Source organism: Odontesthes bonariensis, chromosome 11 (assembly GCF_027942865.1).
Source record: "Odontesthes bonariensis isolate fOdoBon6 chromosome 11, fOdoBon6.hap1, whole genome shotgun sequence".
Lineage (NCBI taxonomy): Eukaryota > Metazoa > Chordata > Actinopteri > Atheriniformes > Atherinopsidae > Odontesthes > Odontesthes bonariensis.
In genome coordinates this window covers 26,381,640-26,399,591 of record NC_134516.1, presented here as the reverse complement: position 1 = coordinate 26,399,591, position 17,952 = coordinate 26,381,640, and the positions used below count along the sequence as shown (strand labels likewise).

At 42.1% G+C, this 17,952-nt stretch overlaps 12 non-coding genes across 12 annotated transcripts; 5 read left to right on the top strand and 7 right to left on the bottom strand.

Annotated features, from left to right (window-relative positions):
- Positions 1 to 174: 174 nt before the first annotated feature.
- On the bottom strand, positions 175 to 256 carry trnas-aga (transfer RNA serine (anticodon AGA)). The gene has a single exon. It is a non-coding gene; the product is annotated as a tRNA-Ser (tRNA).
- Positions 257 to 1,325: 1,069 nt separating this feature from the next.
- Positions 1,326 to 1,407, bottom strand: trnas-aga (transfer RNA serine (anticodon AGA)). Its single transcript has one exon. It is a non-coding gene; the product is annotated as a tRNA-Ser (tRNA).
- Positions 1,408 to 1,711: 304 nt separating this feature from the next.
- On the bottom strand, positions 1,712 to 1,793 carry trnas-aga (transfer RNA serine (anticodon AGA)). Its single transcript has one exon. It is a non-coding gene; the product is annotated as a tRNA-Ser (tRNA).
- A 300-nt stretch (positions 1,794 to 2,093) lies between these two features.
- trnas-aga (transfer RNA serine (anticodon AGA)) lies at positions 2,094 to 2,175 on the bottom strand. The gene has a single exon. It is a non-coding gene; the product is annotated as a tRNA-Ser (tRNA).
- Positions 2,176 to 2,480: 305 nt separating this feature from the next.
- On the bottom strand, positions 2,481 to 2,562 carry trnas-aga (transfer RNA serine (anticodon AGA)). The gene has a single exon. It is a non-coding gene; the product is annotated as a tRNA-Ser (tRNA).
- Positions 2,563 to 2,865: 303 nt separating this feature from the next.
- trnas-uga (transfer RNA serine (anticodon UGA)) lies at positions 2,866 to 2,947 on the bottom strand. Its single transcript has one exon. It is a non-coding gene; the product is annotated as a tRNA-Ser (tRNA).
- Positions 2,948 to 3,251: 304 nt separating this feature from the next.
- On the bottom strand, positions 3,252 to 3,333 carry trnas-aga (transfer RNA serine (anticodon AGA)). Its single transcript has one exon. It is a non-coding gene; the product is annotated as a tRNA-Ser (tRNA).
- An 8,743-nt stretch (positions 3,334 to 12,076) lies between these two features.
- On the top strand, positions 12,077 to 12,149 carry trnak-uuu (transfer RNA lysine (anticodon UUU)). Its single transcript has one exon. It is a non-coding gene; the product is annotated as a tRNA-Lys (tRNA).
- Positions 12,150 to 13,724: 1,575 nt separating this feature from the next.
- On the top strand, positions 13,725 to 13,806 carry trnas-gcu (transfer RNA serine (anticodon GCU)). The gene has a single exon. It is a non-coding gene; the product is annotated as a tRNA-Ser (tRNA).
- Positions 13,807 to 14,816: 1,010 nt separating this feature from the next.
- trnas-gcu (transfer RNA serine (anticodon GCU)) lies at positions 14,817 to 14,898 on the top strand. Its single transcript has one exon. It is a non-coding gene; the product is annotated as a tRNA-Ser (tRNA).
- Positions 14,899 to 15,908: 1,010 nt separating this feature from the next.
- trnas-gcu (transfer RNA serine (anticodon GCU)) lies at positions 15,909 to 15,990 on the top strand. The gene has a single exon. It is a non-coding gene; the product is annotated as a tRNA-Ser (tRNA).
- Positions 15,991 to 17,000: 1,010 nt separating this feature from the next.
- On the top strand, positions 17,001 to 17,082 carry trnas-gcu (transfer RNA serine (anticodon GCU)). Its single transcript has one exon. It is a non-coding gene; the product is annotated as a tRNA-Ser (tRNA).
- Positions 17,083 to 17,952: the final 870 nt, after the last annotated feature.

Below are 17,952 nucleotides of genomic sequence, written 5' to 3'. Positions count from 1 at the left end.
TGGTCAGTCTTCGAAATGGGTCAGAGGAAGGAGTTGTGTCTTCAGAGATCAATCTGTGCAGAAGTTCATGTGATGAACGACACGTCTGGCCATTGTTTTATTTCATCAAACGGTCTAAGGAACTTGTGCTTCTGTCCAGGTTAACTTTTCACAACCCTGAGTCAGTAAAGTTATCGTTGTCGGCAGGACTCAAACCTGCATGGGGAGACCCCAATGGATTTCTAATCCATCGCCTTAACCTCTCGGCCACGACAACGACATACACGCTTGTTCACCTTTGACATGCAACGGTTACAAATCATCATTTTCATGAAGTACTTCAACTCCTGAGACAGACCTAAGTTATGGCGATCAAGGAAAAGCTTATTTTTTGTTTGTTAGAAATGTTCAGTCTTCAAAATGGGTAAGAGGAAGGAGTTGTGTCTTCAGAGATCAATCTGTGCAGAAGTTCATGTGATCAACGACACGTCTGGCCTTTGTTTTGTTTAATCAAATGGTCTAAGGAACTTGTGCTTCTTTCCAGGTTAACTTTTCGCAACCCTGAGTCAGTAAAGTTATCGTTGTCGGCAGGATTTGAACATACGCGGGGAGACCCCAATGGATTTCTAATCCATCGCCTTACATTCTCGGCCACGACAACGACATGCACGCTTGTTCACCTTTGACTTGCAACGGTTACAAATCATCATTTTCATGAAGTACTTCAACTCCTAAGAAAGACCTAAGTCATGGCGATCAAGAAAAAGTTTTTTTTTTGTTTGTTAGAAATGGTCATTCGAAATGGGTCAGAGGAAGGAGCTGTGTCTTCAGAGATCAATCTGTGCAGAAGTTCATGTGATCAACGACACGTCTGGCCTTTGATTAATTTAATCAAATGATCTAAGGATCTTGTGCTTCTTTCCAGATTAACTTTTCGCAACCCTGGGTCAATAATGTTATCGTTGTCGGCAGGACTCCAACCTGCGCGGAGAGACCCCAATGGATTTCTAATCCATCGCCTTAACCTCTCGGCCACGAAAACCACATACACATGTGTGTTCACCCTTAACATTCAATGGTTACAACTCATCATCTTCATGATGGACTTCAACTCCTAAAACAGACCTAAGTTATGGCGATCAAGAAAAAGCTTATTTTTTGTTTGTTAGAAATGGTCAGTCTTCGAAATGGGTCAGAGGAAGGAGTTGTGTCTTCAGAGATCAATCTGTGCAGAAGTTCATGTGATGAAAGACACGTCTGGCCATTGTTTTATTTCATCAAACGGTCTAAGGAACTTGTGTTTATTTCCAGATTAACTTTTCACAACCCTGAGTCAGTAACGTTATCGTTGTCGGCAGGACTCGAACCTGCGCGGGGAGACCCCAATGGATTTCTAATCCATCGCCTTAACCTCTCGGCCACGACAACCACATGCACATGTGTGTTCACCCTTAACATTCAATGGTTACAACTCATCATCTTCATGATGGACTTCAACTCCTAAGACAGACCTAAGTTATGGCGATCAAGAAAAAGCTTATTTTTTGTTTGTTAGAAATGGTCAGTCTTCGAAATGGGTCAGAGGAAAGAGTTGTGTCTTCAGAGATCAATCTGTGCAGAAGTTCATGTGATCAACGACACGTCTGGCCTTTGATTAATTCAATCAAATGATCTAAGGAACTTGTGCTTCTTTCCAGATTAACTTTTCGCAACCCTGAGTCAGTAAAGTTATCGTTGTCGGCAGGACTCCAACCTGCGCGGGGAGACCCCAATGGATTTCTAATCCATCGCCTTAACCTCTCGGCCACGACAACGACATACACGCTTGTTCACCTTTGACATGCAACGGTTACAAATCATCATTTTCATGAAGTACTTCAACTCCTAAGACAGACCTAAGTCATGGCGATCAAGAAAAAGCTCTTTTTTTGTTTATTAGAAACGGTCACTCTTCAAAATGGGTCAGAGGAAAGTTGTGTCTTCAGAGATCAATCTGTGCAGAAGTTCATGTGATCAACGACACGTCTGGCCTTTGATTTATTTCATCAAATGGTCTAAGGAACTTGTGCTTCTTTCCAGGTTAACTTTTCGCAACCCTGAGTCAGTAAAGTTATCGTTGTCGGCAGGACTCGAACCTGCGCGGGGAGACCCCAATGGATTTCTAATCCATCTCCTTAACCTCTCGGCCACGACAACCACATACACATGTGTGTTCACCCTTAACATTCAATGGTTACAACTCATCATCTTCATGATGGACTTCAACTCCTAAGACAGACCTAAGTCATGGCGATCAAGAAAAAGCTTTTTTGTTTGTTTGTTAGAAATGGTCAGTCTTCGAAATGGGTCAGAGGAAGGAGTTGTGTCTTCAGAGATCAATCTGTGCAGAAGTTCATGTGATCAACGACACGTTTGGCCTTTTTTTTATTTCATCAAATGGTCTAAGGAACTTGTGCTTCTTTCCAGGTTAACTTTTCGCAACTCTGAGTCAGTAAAGTTATCGTTGTCGGCAGGACTCGAACCTGCGCGGGGAGACCCCAATGGATTTCTAATCCATCACCGTAACCTCTCGGCCACGACAACGACATACACGCTTGTTCACCTTTGACATGCAACGGTTACAAATCATCATTTTCATGAAGTACTTCAACTCCTGAGACAGACCTAAGTCATGGCGATCAAGAAAAAGCTTTTTTGTTTGTTTGTTAGAAATGGTCAGTCTTCGAAATGGGTCAGAGGAAGGAGTTGTGTCTTCAGAGATCAATCTGTGCAGAAGTTCATGTGATCAACGACACGTCTGGCCTTTGATTAATTTAATCAAATGATCTAAGGAACTTGTGCTTCTTTCCAGATTAACTTTTCGCAACCCTGGGTCAATAATGTTATCGTTGTCAGCAGGACTCGAACCTGCGCGGGTAGACCCCAATGGATTTCAAATCCATCGCCTTAACCTCTCGGCCACGACAACCACATACACATATGTGTTCACCCTTAACATTCAATGGTTACCACTCATCATCTTCATGATGGACTTCAACTCCTAAGACAGACCTAAGTTATGGCGATCAAGAAAAAGCTTATTTTTTGTTTGTTAGAAATGGTCACTCTTCGAAATGGGTCAGAGGAAGGAGTTGTGTCTTCAGAGATCAATCTGTGCAGAAGTTCATGTGATCAACGACACGTCTGGCCATTGTTTTATTTCATCAAATGGTCTAAGGAACTTGTGCTTCTTTCCAGATTAACTTTTCGCAACCCTGAGTCAGTAAAGTTATCGTTGTCGGCAGGACTCCAACCTACGCGGGGAGACCCCAATGGATTTCTAATCCATCGCCTTAACCTCTCGGCCACGACAACGACATGCACGCTTGTTCACCTTTGACATGCAACGGTTAGAAATCATCATTTTCATGAAGTACTTCAACTCCTAAGACAGACCTAAGTCATGGCGATCAAGAAAAAGCTTTTTTGTTTGTTTGTTAGAAATGGTCAGTCTTGAAAATGGGTCAGAGGAAGGAGTTGTGTCTTCAGAGATCAATCTGTGCAGAAGTTCATGTGATCAACGACACGTCTGGCCTTTCTTTTATTTCATCAAATGGTCAAAGGAACAGGTCCTTCACTGTGTCAGGAGAAACTGAGTCCTTTCAGGCACTAGAACTCAACGAAGAAAAGACTTGAGCCTGAAAAGTTTTCCACAAGACAAAATGTATAAAATATGAAGTATACTATTAATTTAAGATGGCTCTGTCAGAAGTCAGCCATGGTGCCTGAGAACTTTAAGCAATGAACCTGTATTTAATTTGGCCAAAGGTCATTTCTCTCCGTGCCCTTGTTTTAGCATGTGCATGTGCATGTGCATGCCCTTGTTCCTTGATCAGGATATGACGTGAGGAGGTACGGCCAGCATGCATAGCCTCTGTCCCCAAGCAGGACACCATTGAACTCTCCTGCAGAATAAGAGAAATGTTGGATGGATATACATGTGTTAAGACTTGGCAATTTGATGCAATATGTACCTTATATGGCTATCTATAATAAAGTATGACGGGCACTTTAAATTCCTTAAGATGACCTCTACACCTGACCTCTCATTACATTACCAAAATTCTGCCTATGCTACACCTTACTTCAAAAGTACACTCCTTCAGGTCAGTAAAATTCTTTTTCCTTGTGCATGTGTAAACAGTTTGTGTCCAGGGTGTGATGGGTCTGCAGAGATGTAACCTGCCCGTTTCCTGACTCTGGACAGTAAAGTAGCTCTCAGAGGGAAAAAGGTTGGAGACCCCTGCCTTAGAGGGACTCACATCACTCTCTGCAGAGCTAGCAGAGAACTCTGGGATCAACGACCCCTTCACTGGCATGATGGAGAAGTGGTTTGGCCGGTGGAGCGGACTCCTTGCTTCAGTACTGCTAGCAGCCATACTAGTCACCTGTGGTTGTTGTTGTATCCCATGCTTGAGAGGACTGTTCCAAAGACAGAGACCACCCTTACCTGCACAATGTATCAACAGGTAGAGAGTGATGAGGATGATGGAGACGAGGATGCAGATGATATTTAAAGTGCAAAGCAGTGCCTTGCATGAACCTGAGTAAATTCTCAATGATTTGTTTAACTGAAATCTCCCTGAAGTGTTAAACAATGATGTTGAAGATATACAAGGTATTGCAAAGTATAAAAAAATACACAAAAAAAGAACAAATGCACGTGTATATATGAATCTACTGTGACTTTATACCCTCTTTTCCTCTAGTATAAACAGGAGGGGAATGTTAGAAAAATATCATGAAGTTATACTATGAGAATAAGCAAGTACCATGTGTGAGACAATAGCCCCTTTCACACTGCCGAATAACCCGCGTTTAATCCGCGAATTTAGCGTGTCCGCTGTTGCGTTCACACTGCCGACCCGGGCTGCTGCGTCAACTCGACTCGCCTTTCGACCCGCGTCGGACCCTAGTCTTTTTGCCGAGCCGAGTTTGATGTGAACGCAGTCGACGCGGGTCGGACGTGGGCGTGGCGTGACGTGAGGAGTTTAAAAGACAGAATGGACAGCTGATTCAGAACAACAGCGACAGGTGAGGACAAGTTTTACTCTGTTTTAGCCTACATCAAGTTCGAGACATTTTTGAAGATGGCCAACTGGGGAGACAAGGAGGTCCGCGAGCTCCTCAGCCTCCGAGCAGAGGACGTTATTTACCGCCACATTTCGGGGACGGTGTTTGCGTTCTTCTGCTTCAAATTGTAGCTGGATTTCCTCAATTTGGAGGTTATAGTGCTCCCGTATGTTCATCGGCGGCATCCCACGTTGTAACCATCCACAAACCGTAAAGTAACATCTCCATGAACTGCATATACAATTTTATGAACGATATCTCAAGGTGTCCCGCCATCGTTTGTTTGAAAAATTTGATGCAGACAGGTGTATTTAACCCTACCTCCGACGCATGGCTTGTGCCTACGTCATTGTACACGCCCAGCATTTTATGTGTTTCGTGTGACGCTCTGCCACTAGGCAACACCCCCTGAACTCGGCTTCAGGCGACACAGGTCACCAACACGCCAAGCGTTCACATTGCTCGACGCGGGTCGAAGGTGCAATTTGGACCCGCTATGGTAGCGGGTCGCAGTGTGAAAGGGGCTATTGAAAACTTTAATCTTTTCTGGCAAAGAGATGATCTGTTTCAAGTAAAAGGCCCACACCTGAACAGAGGTGGAGTGAGACGACTGACAGATAATCTCCTCCACGCTCTGAGGCATCAGAAAGGGCCAGGGGCCAGGGTCCCGCGCTGCCGCTGAGAGAGAAGAGGAGCAAGAAAAGAGGAGCCAGCAAAGGATTCAGCCACAGCAGCAGCCACAGCAGCACCTCCAGCATCCCGAACACAGGATTCAGAAGCTCCTCCATCAGCTTCACCACGGCCCCCACCACCAGTGTTGGGAGTAACAGCGTTTAAGTATAACGGCGTTACTAACGACGTTATTTTTCCAGTAACGGAGTAATCTAATTAATTACCTTTCCCATCGTTACAACGTTGTTATCGTTATCGTCACTGAGTGTTACTACAATTTGGTTGTAGGCTTTCGGCTACACATCAGCTGCATGCTGCCTGGAGAGAGCAGGGGTGGGGATGATGACACCGTTGCAAATGAGATGATGATTGGCTGTGTGGGCGGATGCCCTGCTCATGCTGTCTCACTGCACGCGCCGACGACTACGACTAAAAACACACAACACAGCGACAATGGCGACGAGCCAGGGAAGTTCAAAGGTAGCGTTCTCTAACTGGAAGTACTTCTCACTCGTGGAGATAAAAGGCAAGAATGTGTATGTAACATGCACGCTATGCCCAGGGAAAAAACTTTATCCACGTCTGCCTCAAGTAACTCAAATCTAATGAAGCATCTTACATCAACCCATACGAATATGACACTTGTTGCTTCTGCAGCTGCTAACCCAACCCCAAGCCCAAAGGCAGCTGCTAACCCAACCCCAAGCCCAAAGGCAGCTGCTAACCCAACCCCAGGCCCAAAGGCAGCTAGCTAACCCAAGCCCAAGCCCAAATGCAGCTGCTAACCCAACCCCAGGCCCAAAGGCAGCTAGCTAACCCAACCCCAGGCCCAAAGGCAGCTGCTAACCCAACCCCAAGCCCAAAGGCAGCTAGCTAACTCAACCCCAGGCCCAAAGGCAGCTAGCTAACCCAACCCCAGGCCCAAATGCAGCTAGCTAACCCAAGCCCAAGCCCAAATGCAGCTAGCTAACCCAACCCCAAGCCCAAATGCAGCTAGCTAACCCAACCCCAAGCCCAAATGCAGCTAGCTAACCCAACCCCAGGCCCAAAGGCAGCTAGCTAACCCAACCCCAGGCCCAAAGGCAGCTAGCTAACCCAACCCCAGGCCCAAATGCAGCTAGCTCACACTTGATTTTTCAGGTCAGAAACAGGTGACCACCATCACCATTTTATATTCAATATTTATGTTTTTATTTCTATGCATCATATGGCAGGCTGCAATCTAGTTCAAATAAATACCGAATGTTCTAAATGACTGTATATAGTGTTTTTATTCTTCAGTCAGTTAATATAAACATATTTGATGTTAAAGATGTTATAGAACGTTAATGTCACAGTCACTTTGCTGAGTAACTAATTACTTTTACACTGTGGTAACTGAGTTACTAACTCAATTACTTTTTGGAAGCAGTAACTAGTAATTATAACTAATTACTTTTTTAAAGTAACTGGACCAACACTGCCCACCACAGGCCTGGGACCCCTCTGCTGCATCTACACCCTTCAGAAATGTTTCACTATCTTTCTCTTCTCCACCATCACTCATGAGATTTCCTGATCACCTTGAAAGCTTGGTGAAATCAGGGATTAAAATGGTTCCTCTCACGCCAAACATGGCAAGATCAAGAATTCTATCCTTAAAGAAGCATGGAGCCCCTCTCCCTCCCCAGCCTACTCCATCGACCAAAGCCCCCCAGCTCGGCCCCCACCATCGGTGCCCACAGCTGTTATTTCCAACAGCGTCAATGCTGTTGTCTAGGACGCTAAGGGCCTCTGTGTTGGTAAACACCATCTCAACCTGAGGTCCAAGGATGGAGTGAAGAGAGGGACAATCAGACTGTCCAATCAGAGAAATCTCATCCATATCCCTTGCAAGAACACAGCATCCAGTTCAACTATAACTAATCTCAAGCTAATCTCAAACTAATCTCAAACTAATCTCAAACACGCAGTGTTCAATCTCAGATCTTTAAGTAACAAATCATTCTTGATAAATAGTTTTATTTCCTCTCACAATCTTGATTTTATGTTTTTAACTGAGACATGGCTCGACAAAAACACAGCTAATGCAGTCCTGATTGAGTCTAGTCCACCTCACTTCAATTTTGTGTCTGAAACAGGAGAAAACCAGAGGGGTGGGGGTGTTTGTGCCATGTTCAGGGACAATATAACAAATAAAAAAAACAATCTTCCATACTTTATATCATCATTTACAAACAACTAAAGAATAGTTTTATTGATGATGTCGTGGATGTTGCTTTATCTGATCATTCCTATGTTTTCTTTGACCTGTCTGTTACACCCAAACCAGCAGCTGGGTCTGCAGTTGTTCGGGGAAGACTCATAAATGACAGAACAGGGACACAGTTTATGGAAATGATTAGGTTTGAGAACACCCCGTAGTTCTCATGTTGATGATCTTTTGAACTCTTACACTTCAAGTCTCTTAAATGATTTGGATACCATTGCACCTGTCAAGGTTAGAATGGTTAAAAGTAGGCAAAGGGCGCCATGGAGGAAAGAAGAGTCGGTCAGGGCACAGAAAAGGGAGTGCCGGAGAGCCGAACGGAAATGGCGCAAGTCAAAGCTCCAGGTTCATTATGAGACTTACAAAGAAAAGCTATGTGTGTTCAACCAGACTTTGCGTAGAACAAGGGAGAGTTATTTTTCTGAAATCATTACAAACTGCAGTAACAACTCTCGTGTCCTGTTTGCTACAGTAAACAGATTAACAAACCCTCCAGTTTCACTGCCTTTAGAACTCATGAGTGTAATGAGTTTGCAATATTCTTTAATGATAAAGTTCAAGGCATTAAAAATGCAATAATTTCCACAACACAAATAACTCCCCAGATAGCAGTGGACTCCGGGGCGGATCCGCCGTCCTGATCAGCCGCTCATCCCGCCTCCACACAGTGTTCAGCGGACCCGTTGCTGACTCTAGGCGGATCCGTACATTGTACACGCTGTTTTCAAACCTCGGCTTCAGCTTTGTCGACAATTTGTTCTTTTTCCACTTCGTTGTTTACTGTTTGAGGAGATGGGGAATCCTCAGAGACCAGGGGGGTTTTCCTAGAAAGTAGCTAAAGTAAGCCAGGCTATAGCTGGTAAGCGTCGCTTGAACTAGCGCCATCTCCCATTTAAGCCTTAAGTCGTTCCTCAAAGATATTTTAGCTGCATCTCGGTGAGGCCGCGGCGGCGGCACTGTAACACCATTCAAAGGATATCTGTTGGAACAGGGAAACACAAGTTAATGACCACAATAATATCACATATACATAAAGAGAGTAAAGTGAGGAAAGGTGTGACAGATGAGGCCCCCCAGCAGTCTAGGCCTATAGCAGCTTAACTATGGGATGTTTCAGGATTACCTGAGCCATCCCTATTCAAGGTAAACACAAGAAACTTGTGCTAACGAAAAATAAATAAATAAATAAATAAAGGACCAGACTCAGTAAGTAATTCCCTATACTCCCTATATAGATCTGCTCCTCACACCACAACAACCATCTTTTTACAGCCACAAGCTACCTCAGCCTCTCACCAACTGCACACCAGTCACAGCGGGGTGGGGATGCAAACCCTGGTTCGGGTAGGGGGAGAAATAAAAGAGGTAAGAGAAGCGGGAATGGGATTCAAACCCTGGTTCGGGTAGGGGGTAATGAAAGTATAGAGGGTGCCAGAGGTGGAGGCAGAACAAGACACACTAGCAGACACACTATCAGATTCAACAGACCTAACTATAAGCTTTGTAAAAAAGGAAAGTTTTAAGCCTGGTCTTAAAAGTGGAAAGGGCGTCTGCTTCCTGGACATTTACTGGCAGCTTATTCCACAATAGAGGGGCCTGATAACTGAAGGCTCTGCCTCCCATTCTACTTTTAGAAACTCTGGGAACCTCAAGTAAACCTGCAGTTTGGGAACGAAGTGCTCTGTTAGGAAAATATCTTACAATGAGATCTTTAAGATATGATGGAGCTCGGTCATTAAGAGCTTTATATGTAAGGAGAAGAATCTTAAATTCTATTCTGAATTTAACAGGGAGCCAATGAAGAGAAGCTAAAACTGGAGAAATATGATCTCTCCTGTTAGTTCTCATCAGAACTCTGGCTGCAGCATTTTGGATCAGCTGAAGGCTTTTCAGAGAATATGTGGGACAGCCCAATAATAAAGAATTACAGTAGTCCAATCTTGAAGTAACAAATGCATGAATTAGTTTTTCTGCATCACTCTGAGACAAGATGTTCCTGATTTTAACAATATTACGAAGATGTAAGAAAGCAGTCCTAGAAACCTGTTTTATATGTGAGTCAAATGATAAGTTCTGGTCAAAAATAACTCCAAGGTTCCTCACTGTAGAACTAGAAGCCAAGGAAATACCATCTAGAGTAACTATATAGCTAGACAATTTCTCCCTGAAACGCTCAGGTCCAAAGATAACGACTTCAGTTTTGTCTGAATTTAGAAGCAGACAGTTCTGAGTCATCCAGGTCTTTATGTCTTTAAGACATGCTTGTAGTCTGACCAACCTATTGGGTGTTAGATCCGATTCTTTACATTGGAAGCCCAAAAACCAGTTGGAGCAGTCTTAAGTTAAACAAAGTATTTATTGGAGGTCACAGGTCAAGTATCAGCGCTGGACTCGGAGAGACAGAGTTCTCGCATGAAATCCGTCCGACCAAGTCCCGAGATCCGGAAACATTTCATATTTATGTTCACCCTTATCTCAGAGGTTGTACCTACATTTGACGACGCATCATTGAATATTTACTCATGCTGTGAGCAGGCCATCCACTGTCTTTGTCATGTTGTTTGGATGTGATAAGCGATGTGTGTGTGTGAGTGTTGTTTCAGGCGTGCATCTACTGTACCAGACCTATCTGTCCTAAGAGCCGCTTTATCTGACCCAGTTATTTTATCCCGCTACGTCATCTTAAAGTCTTGGACATACATTTGCGTTGTATGAGCAGAGTGTAACGTACACACTAGGAACATAGATTATCTAGAGAACTACAGAATATGAATACATAAAGTCTAAGAATAAAGCCAATTTATAACAAACTGATGTTATATGTAAAACAGAGCACATGGTCAATTAGCTTTTTAAAAATCTTTATTTTAAAGAAAATGATCAAAACAAGAGTTTTTCTGGAAGAGATTTAAATAAGTTCTGAATATGCACAGAAGAGAGGTTACATTTGAGTCTATTTTCTTTGTTCAAAACTTAAAACAAAAACCTGAAGTCTGCACACTGAGGAAAACTGGTTTTGAGGATATTTATGAAATTTCCTCCTAATAACCAACTTGGGTCGGTCTCCCCAGTGGAACATTTTATGTGTAGTCTGCAGGTTTCATGTTTTCAGCTGGAGATGGATGCTTTTCGTTCTGTATATTACATATTTTTATCTTGATCAGGACATTCAGAACGGAATCAGGATTTTATTAGAGCAGAGCGACAGGCTGGACATGCTTTAAGTGACCACGAGTTGACACGTAGTCTTAATGGGCTGATTTTCAGTTTAGCCGTCTGACAGAAGAAACAGAAAAATATGTGGATGAGAGCAGCTTTATTGGGAATTTGGCTGGAAATATACACTCATTCTTTCCTGTTTTTACTAAAAGATGCAGAAATATTAAACTCTGTAACATGTGTTTAGTGCACCAACCCATGCCAACTCAGTTAGCATACATACAGTTATAGGAATAGTTTACTGAATGTCCCATCTTGTAGACAGCCTCAGTGTTGCATTTCCAGTCCAGTCTGCTGTCCAGGTGAACCCTCAGGTATCTGTAATCCTCAACCACCTCTTCACCGAGGATGGAGACGCTGTTCAGCTGACTGCTGCTCCTCCTAAAATCCACAATCATCTCTTTTGTTTGTATCCAGATGAGGCGATAGTTTATTTTCCTATAGATGTGATAGTTTCATGTAGATGTGCTGAGGTGTGACAGGGAAGCTGTTGGTACATGGAGGATGTGAGGTCTGTAGCAGGAGGCAGCAGCATGCTGAGTTTGTCTGAACTCTTCCATCTGTCTGATCCCACATTATCCCAAAGCCTGTGAGCTTTTCCATTCCTGACCACACATCCCTCACACTGTTCTGCTGCAGATAGTTTCCCACCGACTTGTTCTCTTCCTTTTTTCTTCACACTCCTCCTTAACTCCCTGTTTCCCTCCATGAAGGCCTTCTTCTTTATGCTCAGTGGCTGCAACACAAGTTCACATCAACCAGGCGATTGTTCCGAAAACAGCGTCACAGCTTTGGACTCAGGAAGTGTTTCAGATGTCAGCTGTCACTCAGACACACTCTCATAGGGCCTGGATAGCTCAGTTGGTAGAGCATCAGACTTTTAATCTGAGGGTCCAGGGTTCAAGTCCCTGTTCAGGTGTAGAAATGTAATTTACCACTTAACCTGTACTTCCCTCTATGCCTGCACTCTGTTTCTACACTGTCACCTCTGACAGAGCCTGGCTGATGCTTTTCCTTCTATGTAGCTTTGCTGTTAGCTGCATCGTTATATCCTCATTTGAAAGTTATAGAAACTACAGAATAATTCTATATAAACTATAGAAATCACCTTAAATACGCCAGCTGCAAAGTGTTGATCACATATATTGAAACTACAACAGGTTAAGAGCATTTATCATGAATAGTTCTGCTTTATATCAGGGCTTCTTTTCACTTAGATTTCACTATTTGGACAATCTGTAATGAATGAACACCCAGAACAGAACACAAGACATTACAAAGATAAATTAACGTTGGTGCAGTTTAAACAACAAGGGCATTGTTTGCCTCATTTAAGTGGATATAAAACAAAGCAATTCATCAGAAAAATCAGTGTCAGAAATATATTTTGTAAAGGCCTCAAGAGACATAGATGTTGGAGGAAGTTGCGTAAACTGTGATGATGTCACAAGTTCAGTCGCAGTGGTGCTTCCAGCTTCTCTGGAGTTTGGTGTGTTCCACATAAGGAGCAGTATTCTTTAGTATTCATTCAACTACTTACAAGCAGGCTTTTCAAACAATGCTTCTGTCGCAGAATTTTTATTTGCCTACACGAAGTACATTTGGGCGATTGAATCTATCATGAAGAATTTTGAGTGTGACTTCGGGCTAATGTGAAAGAGCTGTCTTTCTTTCAGTTTGCATCCACCTTTGCCACATCCAGCTGTTAATCATTTCCTCCACAGTGGACAAAGGAAAGACAACTGGAGAATGCGGGCGTCGATCCCGCTACCTCTCACATGCAAAGCGAGCGCTCTACCATTTGAGCTAATTCCCCTTCGTTTTATGTATTCTTAGAGCTTCCAAATTAACGAACCATTTCTGACCAAACGATCCATTCCTTGATACATAAAAAGGAATAGATCTCACAACTGAAGCTTATTGGTTTTTATCAGTGTTTTTCAGAGTGGTTGAATGTATCAAGTAGAGTCTTGCGTTCGATCAGTGAGACATGGAAAATCCGTAGTGTTTCATGGTTTGGCAGATTCTTTTTTCTTTCCGATTTTAAACAAATTTGAATTTGCACATAAGTTGGTTTGTTTTTATAAGATGATCATTAAGGCCTCTCATGAGAAGAGCACCAAAAAGATTTCTGAGGAGTGCGGACATCAATCCCGCCACATTTTGCCTGGAAAGCAAGCCCTTTATAATTTGACATAGTTTGTCTTCCATATTTGGGTATATTCTGAAGAGATTGTAATAACCCCAACCTTAAATTTGACTTATCCTAAGTGCAATTGCTTTTGTTACGCCCAATTTTAAATCAAACAACCTCAAACATCCCTACATGTAACCACATTTAGATAATAATGATTCTATTTTTGTGAAAGGAGGATAAATTCATATCCTCTGCACGCGAGACCATTGTTTCTAATGAGGCTCCAATTTTGAGATCAAAATTATACCAGCTGTCGTTTAAGACGGAATTTTTTATGGTCAAACCTACAAGAGAGAGGACGAGGTGGCTGAGCGGTTAAGGCAATGGACTGCTAATCCATTGTGCTTTGCACGCATGGGTTCGAATCCCATTCTCGTCGGCTTTGCATGTCAAGTTCTGTTCTGGTTTGTTAAAATTTCTCATTCCACTTCTTACAAGCAGGCTTTTCAAATAATGCTTCTGTCGCAGAATTTTTACTTGCCTACACCAAGTACATTTGGGCGATTGAATCTATCATGAAGAACTTTGAGTTTGACTTGAGGCTAATGTGAAAGAGCTGTCTTTCTTTCAGTTTGCACCCACCTTTGCCACATCCAGCTGTTAATCATTTCCTCCACAGAGGACAAATTTAAGACAACTGGAGAATGCGGGCGTCGATCCCGCTACCTCTCACATGCGAAGCGAGCGCTCTACCATTTGAGCTAATTCCCCTTCAATTGATGCATTATTAGCGCTTCCAAATTAACGAACCATTTCTGACCAAACGATCAATTCCTTGATACATAAAAAGGAATAGATCTCACAACTGAAGCTTGTTGGTTTTTATCAGTGTTTTTCAGAGTTGTTGAATGTATCAAGTAGAGTCTTGCGTTCGATCAGTGAGACATGGAAAATCCGTAGTGTTTCATGGTTTGGCAGATTCTTTTTTCTTTCCGATTTTAAACAAATTTGAATTTGCACATTAGTTGGTTTGTCTTTATAAGATGATCATTAAAGCCTCTCACCAGCAGAGCACCTGAAAGATTTCTGAGGAGTGCGGACATCAATCCCGCCACATTTTTTCTGGAAAGCAAGCCCTTTATAATTTGACATCGTTTTTCTTCCATATTTGGGTATATTCTGAAGAGATTGTAATAACCCCAACCTTAAATTTGACTTATCCTAAGTGCAATTGCTTTTGTTTCGCCCAATTTTAAATCAAACAACCTCAAACATCCCTACATGGCACCACATTTAGATAATAATGATTCTCTTTTTCTGAAAGGAGGATAAATTCATATCCTCTGCACGCGAGGCCATTGTTTCTAATGAGGCTCCAATTTTGAGATCAAAATTATACCAGCTGTAGTTTAAGACGGAATTTTTTATGGTCAAACTTGCAACAGAGAGGACGAGGTGGCCGAGCGGTTAAGGCGATGGACTGCTAATCCATTGTGCTTTGCACGCATGGCTTCGAATCCCATTCTCGTCAGCTTTGCATGTCAAGTTCTCTTCTGGTATGTTAAAATTTCTCATTCAACTACTTACAAGCAGGCTTTTCAAACAATGCTTCTGTCGCAGAATATTTATTTGCCTAGACCAAGTTCATTTGGGCGATTGAATCTATCATGAAGAATTTTGAGTTTGACTTGAGGCTAATGTGAAAGAGCTGTCTTTCTTTCAGTTTGCATCCACCTTTGCCACATCCAGCTGTTAATCATTTCCTCCACAGAGGACAAATTTAAGACAACTGGAGAATGCGGGCGTCGATCCCGCTACCTCCCACATGCAAAGCGAGCGCTCTACCATTTGAGCTAATTCCCCTTCAATTGATGTATTCTTAAAGCTTCCAAATTAACGAACCATTTCTGACCAAACGATCCATTCCTTGATACATAAAAAGGAATAGATCTCACAACTGAAGCTTGTTGGTTTTTATCAGTGTTTTTCAGAGTGGTTGAATGTATCAAGTAGAGTCTTGCGTTCGATCAGTGAGACATGGAAAATCCGTAGTGTTTCATGGTTTGGCAGATTCTTTTTTCTTTCCGATTTTAAACAAATTTGAATTTGCACATAAGTTTGTTTGTCTTTATAAGATGATCATTAAGGCCTCTCACCAGAAGAGCACCTGAAAGATTTCTGAGGAGTGCGGACATCAATCCCGCCACATTTTGCCTGGAAAGCAAGCCCTTTATAATTTGACAAAGTTTTTCTTCCATATTTGGGTATATTCTGAAGAGATTGTAATAACCCCAACCTTAAATTTGACTTATCCTAAGTGCAATTGATTTTGTTTCGCCCAATTTTAAATCAAACAACCTCAAACATCCCTACATGGTACCACATTTAGATAATAATGATTCTCTTTTTCTGAAAGGAGGATAAATTCATATCCGCTGCACGCGAGGCCATTGTTTCTAATGAGGCTCCAATTTTGAGATCAAAATTATACCAGCTGTAGTTTAAGACGGAATTTTTTATGGTCAAACTTACAACAGAGAGGACGAGGTGGCCGAGCGGTTAAGGCGATGGACTGCTAATCCATTGTGCTTTGCAGGCATGGGTTCGAATCCCATTCTCGTCGGCTTTGCATGTCAAGTTCTCTTCTGGTATGTTAAAATTTCTCATTCAACTACTTACAAGAAGGCTTTTCAATCAATGCTTCTGTCGCAGAATTTTTATTTGCCTAGACCAAGTTCATTTGGGCAATTGAATCTATCATGAAGAACTTTGAGTTTGACTTGAGGCTAATGTGAAAGAGCTGTCTTTCTTTCAGTTTGCACCCACCTTTGCCACATCCAGCTGTTAATCATTTCCTCCACAGAGGACAAATTTAAGACAACTGGAGAATGCGGGCGTCGATCCCGCTACCTCTCACATGCGAAGCGAGCGCTCTACCATTTGAGCTAATTCCCCTTCGATTGATGTATTATTAGCGCTTCCAAATTAACGAACCATTTCTGACCAAACGATCCATTCCTTGATACATAAAAAGGAATAGATCTCACGACTGAAGCTTGTTGGTTTTTATCAGTGTTTTTCAGAGTGGTTGAATGTATCAAGTAGAGTCTTGCGTTCGATCAGTGAGACATGGAAAATCCGTAGTGTTTCATGGTTTGGCAGATTCTTTTTTCTTTCCGATTTTAAACAAATTTGAATTTGCACATTAGTTGGTTTGTCTTTATAAGATGATCATTAAAGCCTCTCACAAAAAGAGCACCTAAAAGATTTCTGAGGAGTGCGGACATCAATCCCGCCACATTTTTTCTGGAAAGCAAGCCCTTTATAATTTGACAAAGTTTTTCTTCCATATTTGGGTATATACTGAAGAGATTGTAATAACCCCAACCTTAAATTTGACTTATCCTAAGTGCAATTGCTTTTGTTTCGCCCAATTTTAAATCAAACAACCTCAAACATCCCTACATGGTACCACATTTAGATAATAATGATTCTCTTTTTCTGAAAGGAGGATAAATTCATATCCTCTGCACGCGAGGCCATTGTTTCTAATGAGGCTCCAATTTTGAGATCAAAATTATACCAGCTGTAGTTTAAGACGGAATTTTTTATGGTCAAACTTGCAACAGAGAGGACGAGGTGGCCGAGCGGTTAAGGCGATGGACTGCTAATCCATTGTGCTTTGCACGCATGGGTTCGAATCCCATTCTCGTCGGCTTTGCATGTCAAGTTCTCTTCTGGTATGTTAAAATTTCTCATTCAACTACTTACAAGCAGGCTTTTCAAACAATGCTTCTGTCGCAGAATTTTTATTTGCCTAGACCAAGTTCATTTGGGCGATTGAATCTATCATGAAGAACTTTGAGTGTGACTTAAGGCTAATGTGAAAGAGCTGTCTTTCTTTCAGTTTGCACCCACCTTTGCCACATCCAGCTGTTAATCATTTCCTCCACAGAGGACAAATTTAAGACAACTGGAGAATGCGGGCGTCGATCCCGCTACCTCTCACATGCGAAGCGAGCGCTCTACCATTTGAGCTAATTCCCCTTCAATTGATGTATTATTAGCGCTTCCAAATTAACGAACCATTTCTGACCAAACGATCCATTCCTTGATACATAAAAAGGAATAGATCTCACGACTGAAGCTTGTTGGTTTTTATCAGTGTTTTTCAGAGTGGTTGAATGTATCAAGTAGAGTCTTGCGTTCGATCAGTGAGACATGGAAAATCCGTAGTGTTTCATGGTTTGGCAGATTCTTTTTTCTTTCCGATTTTAAACAAATTTGAATTTGCACATTAGTTGGTTTGTCTTTATAAGATGATCATTAAAGCCTCTCACCAGAAGAGCACCTGAAAGATTTCTGAGGAGTGCGGACATCAATCCCGCCACATTTTTTCTGGAAAGCAAGCCCTTTATAATTTGACATCATTTTTCTTCCATATTTGGGTATATACTGAAGAGATTGTAATAACCCCAACCTTAAATTTGACTTATCCTAAGTGCAATTGCTTTTGTTTCGCCCAATTTTAAATCAAACAACCTCAAACATCCCTACATGGTACCACATTTAGATAATAATGATT